We start from the raw sequence: 9,162 nt of genomic DNA, 5'->3' as shown, positions 1-9,162 counted from the left end.
GATCACTTCTGCTGTTTACCACACAGTTTCAGATAGCATAGGTAGCATAGGTATTGGAGTCACACATAGGTATAGATAGCATAGGTATTGGAGTCATACAGCCTAAAGTTTGAGTCCTCAAATGATGATGAGCAGGGCATTGAGCCCTGGAATCAAGAGAGGGGAGCTGATGAGAGGTGAGGAGTGAGAACTAAGGTGCCTGCAGGTAGAGCCACTATCTCCTGGGTCAGTGGCCTCTCCAGTACAGCACCGTGGCTGGAGCTCCTGGCCCCCATGTCATGCATGGGGGCCCAGCCCTTGTTTGCCCTCTGTGGTGTGAAAGCCATGACGGGTACAAAGGAATGAAATGTTCCCTGTAGGCAGTGAATGGACCACTTATAAAAGCCTGTGCCCATTTTTGTGAGCCATGAACCTCATGAAAGTCTTTTTAGGTCTGTGTGTCTTTCCAGAATTTTCCCAAAACATGCCCAGCATTAAAACAATAATAATGTTCCAAATTCAGATGATAAGAAATGTGGCTATTTTTATAAAAATCAGGAAACAAATTATAACTAATAAAGACAATATGTAAAGAACACCTAACTTACTAGGTAACATGTAAGCATTAAAGGAAATAAACACCAATGAGAATTCAGCTGATCTCACTGATACTGGTTTTTACTCTTTCACTGTTATTGCCTTTTAAATCATTCCATGACCCACACAAAGCCTATAGGCTAAAGGATGATGTTTCTCTTAGTGTAGAAGAGTTTTCAGATAGTTTTGTTGTTTATTCTTCTGAAAAAAAGTAATATAAGTGGTATTATAGTTAATTTTATGTTCCAGTTTGGCTAGGCCATAGCACATAGACAATTGTTTAAACCCTAATGTAGATAGATGTTGCTGTGAAGGTTTATTTTCCTTTTAGATGAGATTAACAGTAAAATCAGTAGACTTTGAAGAAAGCATATCACCCTCCATAATCTGGGTGGGTTTCATCCAACGTGGGGGAGAAAAAAGATTGGCCTTTCCTGAGGAAGAGGTAATTCAGCCTCCAGACTGCCTTTGGACTTGAATTCAGCTGTGAAAGTCTTCCCTGGGCTCCCAGCCTGCCAGCCTGTCCTACAGATTTAATGAACCAATGCTTTTAAATGCATGGGACATAATGTGAAGCATAGTGATTTAAATCCATACCACCTCCACCTTATTGGCTGTTTCTCTGGTGAACTGAACTAATACAGGTAGTAAAATCAGAACTCTTTTACATCCCCACCTTACCCTAGGAGTGACTTTCACTGACTTTTCCTTTGAGAGTTAATACAAATGAGCTAATACCCTTCTTAAAATTTCTTTCCTTTGTTTCTTATAAAAACAGTGGGAACACAAGCTATCGATACGAAGAAGAACAGGGAATATTTTCAAACTGGATAGAGAGTTCCCAGATAGCTTTAACTGTCTGCTGTCACTGTTATAATTCTACCTGTTTCTCATGGTGCAGACACAGCCACGGAGGACATCTGATCTTGGTCTGTATATGTTAAAAACACTCCCTGTTTTAAGTATGTGTTGTGCCCTGGAGGAGGTGGCTTAAGAAACTTCTGGTCTGGGTGTTTTCCTCCCCAAATCTGCCCAATAATTAACTTCTCAGAGACACCACTTCTTCTTTTTAGGATTTGCTTAGTAACAAGTATTTGTACTGGAAGCCTCCTTGCCGGTGATTTTAAATGCTTTTACACAGGAAGATGTGCTACTGTGCACTTCAAGACTTCCCCAAATGAAGAATCACTTTACTTCACTTTATGCCCACATGAGGACATTAGGTCAGAGTGAACAGTATTATCTATTTATTCAACTAGTATACTTTAAAAAAATTTAATTGTTGTTCAAGTATGGTTTTCTGCCTTTTACCCCCATCCCAGCCCACCCCCAGCCCTCCCCACCTCCCTCCCATTTCCACTTCCCCCCTTGTTTTTGTCCATGTGTCCTTTATACTTGTTCCTGTAAACCCTTTACCTTTCCCCCTGAAATTTCCTCCCCTCTCCCCTCAGGTCACTGTCAATCTGCTCTGAAGTTCAGTGTCTTTGGTTATATTTTGCTTGTTTGTTTGTTTTGTTGATTGGGTTCCTGTGAAAGGTGATATCATATGGTATTTGTCCTTAACTTCCTGGCTTGTTTCACTTAGCATAATGCTTTCCAGCTCCACCCATGTTGTTGCAAAGGGTAGGAGCTCCTTCTTTCTTTCTGCTGCATAGAATTCCATTGTGTAAATGTACCATAGTTTTTTTATCCATTCATTTACTGAAGGGCATCTAGGTTGCTTCCAACACTTGGCTATTGTAAATTGTGCTGCTATGAACATTGGGGTGATAGGTTCTTTTGGATTGGTGTTTCGGGCCTAATAGCATATAATTCTAGCAGTGGAATCTCTGGGTCAAAAGGCAGATCTATTTTTAGTTTTCTGAGAAAATTCCATACTGTTTTCCATATTGGTTGTACCAGTCTGCAATTCCACCAACAGTGCACTAGGGTTCCCTTTTCTCCACAACCTCTCCAACACTAGTCTGTTGCTTTGTTTATGATGGCCATTCTGACTGGTGTGAAGTGGTATCTCATTATGGTTTTAATTTGCATCTCTCTGATAGCTAGCGATACTGAGCATCTTTTCATGTGTCTCTGGATCCTCTGTATGTCCTCCTTGGAGAAGTGTCTGTTCAAGTCCTTTGCCCATTATTTAATTGGGTTGCTTGTCTTCTTAGAGTGTATTGTGTAAGTTCTTTATATATTTTGGAGATTAAACACTTGTCTGAGGTATCATTGGCAAATACGCTTTCCTGTACAATTGGTTCTCTTTTTATTTTAATACTGTTTTCTTTAGCAGTGCAGAAGCTTTTTATTTTGATGAGATCTCATTTGTTTATTCTTTCCTTTATGTCTCTTGCTCTAGGGGACATACCAGTAAAAATGTTGCTGCGTGAAATACCTGAGATTTTCCTGCCTGTGTTCTCCTCTAGGACTTTAATGGTGTCACAGCTTATATTTAAATCTTTTATCCTCCTTGAATTTATTTTTGTGTATGGTGTAAACTGGTGCTGGAGCTTCATTTTTTTGCACATAGCTGCCCAGTTCTCCCAACACCATTTGTTGAAGAGGCTACTTTTACTCCATTTTATGTCGCTGCCTCCTTTGTCAAATGTTAATTGACCATAGAGACTTGGGTTTATTCCTGGGCCCTCTGGTCTGTTCCATTGGTCCATGTGCCTGTGTTTATGCCAGTACTATGGTGTTTTGATTACTGTGGCCTTGTAATACAGTGTGGTATCAGGTATTGTGATCCCCCCTACTTTGCTCTTCTTTCTGAAAATTGCAGCAGCTATTTGGGGTCATTTATGGTTCCATATAAAATTTTGGAGTGTTTGTTCTATGTTTGTGTAGGATGAGATTGGATCCTACACAGAGATACTTTAATGGGTATTGCATTGAAACTGTAAATTGTTTTGGGCAGTATGGACATTTTAATGATGTTATTTCTTCCAATCCAAGAACATGGTATATATTTCCATTTGTTTGTATCTTCCTTGATTTCTTTCCTCAGTGTTGTGTAATTTTCTGCATACAGGTCTTTTACCTCCTTGGTTAGGTTTATTCCTAGGTATTTTATTTTCTTTTTTGCTATACTGAATGGGATTTTTTCTTGATTTCTGTTTCTGCTGTTTCAATGTTGGTATTCAAAAATATGATTTCTTTGATTTCTGGATACTGACTTTGTATTCTGCTGTTTTACCAAATTCATTTATTAGGTCAAGCAGCTATTTTGGTCGAGTCTATAGGATTTTCTATGTACACTATCATGTCATCTGCAAACAATGACAGTTTTGTTTCCTCCTTTCCAATTTTGGACGCCTTGTATTTCCTTTTCTTGTCTGATCACTGTGGCTACATCTTCCAATACTATGTTGAATATAAGTGGTGAAAGTGGACAGCCTTGTCTTGTTCCTGATCTTAGTGGAAAAGATTTTAGTTTTTTCCCATTGAGTATGATGTTGGCTGTAGGTCTCTCCTATATGACCTTTATTATGTTGAGGGATCCTCCCTCTATTCCCACTTTGCTGAGTGTTTTTATCATAAATGGGTGCTGTACCTTATGAAATGCTTTTTCTGCATCTATTGATATAATCATGTGGTTTCTGTCTTTACTTTTGTTTATGTGATGTATTACATTTCCAGATTTGCGAATCTGAACCATCCTTGCATCCCTGGAAAGAATCTCACTTGGTCACGGTGTATGATCTTTTTAATGTATTGTTGGATGTGGTTTGCCAGTATTTTGTTGAGGATTTTAGTCTATATTCATCAGTGATATTGGCCTGAAGCTTTCTTTCTTTGTTGTGTCTTTATCTGGTTGTGGGATTAGGATGATGCTGGCTTCATAAAAAGAGTTTGGGAGTCTTCCATCATTCTGGATATTTTGGAATAGTCTGTGAAGGATAGGGGTTAGTTCTTCCTTAAATGTTTTGTGGAATTCTCCTGTGAAACCATCTGATCCAGGGCTTTTGTGTGTTGGGAGTTTTTTTTTTTTGATTACTGCTTCAATTTCTTTTGCTATTATTGGTCTGTTCAGGCTTTCTGCTTCTTCTTTATTGAGTTTTGGAAGATTATATTTTTCCATAAATTTGTCCATTTCTCCTAGGCTTTCAAATTTCTTGGCATACAGCTCTTCATAGTAATTTCTTACAGTCCTTTGTATTTCTGTGGTATCAGTTGCAATCTCTCCTCTTTCATTTCTGATTGTGTTTATTTGGGTCTTCCCTCTTTTTTTCTTGATGAGTCTGTTTAAAGGCTTGTCAATTGTGTTTATCTTTTCAAAGAACCAGCCCCTGGAGTTTTTGATGCTTAGAATTGTGCTTTTAGTCTTTATGCAATTTAATTCTGCTCTGATCTTGGTTATTTCCTTCCTTCTACTTGCTCTGGGCTGTCTTGTTGTTGTTCCTTGAGTTCTTGTAGGTGTAGGGTTAGGTTGTTTGTTTAAAATATTTCTGTATTTTTCAGGTAGGCCTGTATCACTATGAACTTCCCTCTCAGGACTGCCTCGGCTGTGTCCCATAAGTTTTGGGTTGTTGTGAGTTCGTTTTTATTTGTTTCCAGAAATTTTTGATACCTTCCTTAATTTCATTCTTGACCCATTCATTGTTTAATAGCATGCTATTGAATCTCCATGATTTTGAGAGTTTTGGGTTTTTTCCCTTGGGGTTGGTTTCTAGTTTCAGTTCCTTGTGGTTGGAGAAAATGCTTGGTATGATTTCAATTTTCTTGAAATTGTTGAGGCTTGTTTTGTGTCCTATCATGTGGTCTTTGAAAATGTTCCATGTGCATTTGAAAAGATCGTGTATTTAGCTTCTTTGTTACGAGGGACTCAATATATATCAGTTAAGTCCATTTCATCTAGGGCATTGTTCAATGCCACAATATCTTTGTTTATATTTTGTTTTGAAGATCTGTCCATTTTTGACAGTGGGGTGTTAAAATCCCCTACTAGAATTGTGTTGTTGTCAGTATCTTTCTTGAAGTCCTCTAAGATTTTCTTTATGTATTTGGGTGCTCCTATGTTGGGTGCATATATAGTCTTGCAATATTTATGCCGTCTTGGTGGATTCTTCCCTTGAGTATTATGAAGTGACCTTCTGGGTCTCTCTTTATGGACCTTTTTTGAAAGTCTCTTCTGTGTGATATGAGTTTTGCTACCCTGGCTTTTTTTTTCCTGTCCATTTGGTTGGAAGATTTGTTTCCAGCCCTTCACTTTCAGTCTGTGTAGGTCTTTTGTCCTGAGGTGGGTCTCTTGTAGGCAGCATATGTGTGGGTCATGTTTTCTTATCCATTCAGCTATTCTATGTCTTTTTATTGGAGCATTTAATTCACTTACATTTAAGGTTATTATTGATAAGTACTTATTCATTGCCATTTTCATACCTGTGTTCTTCTCCCTCTCTCTTTTCCTTCCTTTTCTTAAAGCAGTCCCTTTAGCATCTCTTGCAGAGCTCATTTGGTGGAGGTATATTCTTTTAGACTTCTTTTGTCTGGGAAGATCCTTATTTGGCCTTCCATCTTGAGTGAGAGCCCTGCTGGGTAAAGTAGCTTTGGTTGCAGGTCTATGGTTCTCATTACTTGGAATATTTCTTGCCATTCTCTTCTGGCTTGGAGTATTTCCATTGAGAAGTCAGCTGCTAACCTTATTGGGGCTCCCTTGTATGTTACTTCCTGTTTCTCCCTTGCTGCCTTTAAAATTCTCTCTTTGTCTTGGAATTTTGCCATTTTAATTATGATGTGTCTTGAAGTGGACCTTAAAACCATAATTTTGGGTTCCTCTTAGTTGGGACTCTGTGTTTCCTGGATTTGTGTGACTTTTTCTCTCATCAAATTAGGGAAGTTTTCCATGAATACTTTTTCAAACAGATTTTCTATCCCTTGCTCTTCCTCTTTTCCTTCTGGTATCCCTATTATATGAATATTATTACATTTCATGTTGTCCTGAATTTCTCTTAATCCTTATTCATTCTTTCTGAGCCTCTTTTCCTTTTCTTGCTCTTTCTGGGTGTTTTTTTTCTACCTTGTCCTCCAGCTCACTGATCTGGTCTTCTGCTTCATCGAGACTGCTTTTGATTCCTTCTACTGTGTTCTTCAGTTCAGAAATTGTATTCTTCATTTACTGTTGACCTTTGGTGATAGTTTCTATTTCCTTTTTCATGTTGATATAGTTTGCAGCGAGTTCATTGTAGCTTCCCCATAGTTCCTGGTAATTCTCTGTGAGCTCATTGAGCCTCCTGATAACCATTGCTTTGAACTCAGTATCTGATAATTGAGTTGCCTCTATTTCATTTACCATTCTTTCTAAGGCTTCCTCCTTTCCTTTCACTTGGGGATTGTTTCTTTGTATTCCCATTGTTTGTGAGACTTCTTGTTAGCCTCAGCTTCTTAAGTTGATCTGTTTTGGCTCCCTGGGTTTATGGTGTGGACTTCTGTGGTAGAATACCTGTGAGATTCAGTGGTGCAGTCTCCTTGACCTCCCTAGCTCACTAGTCTTGGGCTGTCATTTAAGTTGGCTCTGTGTGTTTTTTTTTTTTTTTGATTGTTGTTGGATCTTTCACTAGTGGTTCCTTCCTACCAGCTGGTTAACTGAGTGTCACTCTGTCCACCACCTCTTGTATTTTGTTGTCCTGCTGTGGGCAGGTTGTATTGAAGCTGGTTGTCATGTGTACAAGGTTTTGAGGATTCTCTCTTGCCTTTGTTCAGTTGTTTGTTCTGGGTAATTTGTTCAGTATTTAGTTGTATTTCCAGATAGGTCCTGTATTGAGGTTAGTGTGGCTTCCATTCCCTCCTTTATCTTCTTCTGTTGTTATCTGTTGGTGTTTTCTTTGTTGGTGGGTTTCCTCTTCCAGCAGGTATCCTGGTGTTCACATCTTCTGCTTATTCTTTTGTTATGATCAGTTGGAGGGGGAAGACAAAATGTTTTAAGACAGCAAGAGAATATTCTATGATATCTAGAGTAGCAGCCAGTAGAGAAGAGATAGGAGATCCTTTGGCTATATATAGTGTTGTGATATTCCACCCAACTAGCCACCTTTTAGAAAGGGTGAAGAGAAGATGAGACTCTTGTTGGGGAGGGAAGTGTTGTGAGTTGGATCTAGGAAGCAGTGAGGTTGTGGGAGGTCAGATTCTAAGGTAAGGTGAGAGTAAAAGATAGAAAGTACGTGTAGTGTGTGAGAGAATAGAGTTAACCACAACAGTAATAAAGTTCAGGAAACTGTGAAGTGGGCTAAGATATGGAAGGGGTGCTTTGTAGTATTTACAATTATATGGAACAGCTATTATTTACAGTAACAATAGAGCAGCAATCATATGACAAAATCTATGTGATCTGGATTACAAGAATATGAAGTATTGGACCTTGAGTAGTGTGCTAATGGAACACAAGTGAAGTGAAAGACAGTAAATTAAGAATACACTATGAAAGAGAGAACAAGGGGAACCAATCAAACAATATAGTTTAACTAGCCAAGCAAAGAAGACTGAACAGAAAGAAGAGAAATACAAAAATACTAATAAAAGAAGAGATATAAGAATAATGAAAAAAAATAATACAAATATGCAATAACTTTCAGGTTCTCTGTTGTAGCTAAGTGAAATTTGTCTCACTGTCCCAGATGTTGGGATGACCCCTCTTTGGGTCCAACACTGGTCTTTTCACAGTTCCGGGTTTTATTGTCTCTCTTGTGGGAATTTAACAAAAAAAAAGAAGGAAGGAAGGAAGAGGAGATAAAATGGGAAAGAAAGGAAGCAGGAATAAGAGAAGAAAGAAGGGAAGAGAAGAAAAAGGAGTTGAAAGATAAAAAATAATAAAAATAGTAAAAAATAAAGAATTACTTAAAAAAAAGCCAAAAAACCACTTGCTGGCTTCAGACTGGCCATAGCAGTTTTGCTGGTCTTCTTGGATGCAGTAGGCTGAGGGGCAATTGGTTTTGCTTTTCTCTCTTCCTGATCTGCACTCAGTCAGCCTCTAGCCCAGTTCCCGCGCACCCCTTGGTCCCTCAGGTTCCACCGGTTCAGGTGTTCACTCTCCTGGGGGCTTTGGGTGTGGGCGCCAGGCCTTCCTCAGAGTGCACTCTTTCCAGAGCTACAGGTGTGGGCTCGGGGCCTTCTACAGAGCGCACTCTCCTCAGGTTGTGGGAGTGTGTGCTCAGCCAGGCTGCCTTCAGTCCCTTAGGTTTGGGCGTGCACTCTTCCCAGGGCTACGGGAGTATGTGCAGGGCTCTCTCTACACCACCTTGGAAGCGCTGCGTGGCTGGGTGGGGAAGAGGCTGGAGTGACTGCTGCAGGAGAATTCCCCAAACAGCCTATTTTTCTTTTTCACTTTTTCCATTTGAGAAATTCCCCCTGCTCAAGTCTGACTCTCCATAAAGAGGCCTGGCCTCTTGCAAAGCCCAATTCTTCAACCAGACTGGGGACGGTCTGGGTGAGGGCCCATCACGGCCCAACTCTCAACTGTCCCAAGCCGGCATCCACAGACTCCATGGGTGTTCACAGCCCCTGTGTGTTTGCCACTTAGTCCTTATTCCCCTCTCTGTGACTTCAAGCAACCAGGTCTCTCCTGGTGCTGCTCAATCCTTATTTGTCAGGGGAGGGAGCTGTTGA

This window comes from Phyllostomus hastatus, unplaced genomic scaffold, assembly GCF_019186645.2.
Source record: "Phyllostomus hastatus isolate PE091 unplaced genomic scaffold, TTU_PhHast_1.1 phas_contig_98, whole genome shotgun sequence".
Taxonomy (NCBI): Eukaryota; Metazoa; Chordata; class Mammalia; order Chiroptera; family Phyllostomidae; genus Phyllostomus; species Phyllostomus hastatus.
This window is presented reverse-complemented; position numbering follows the sequence as displayed.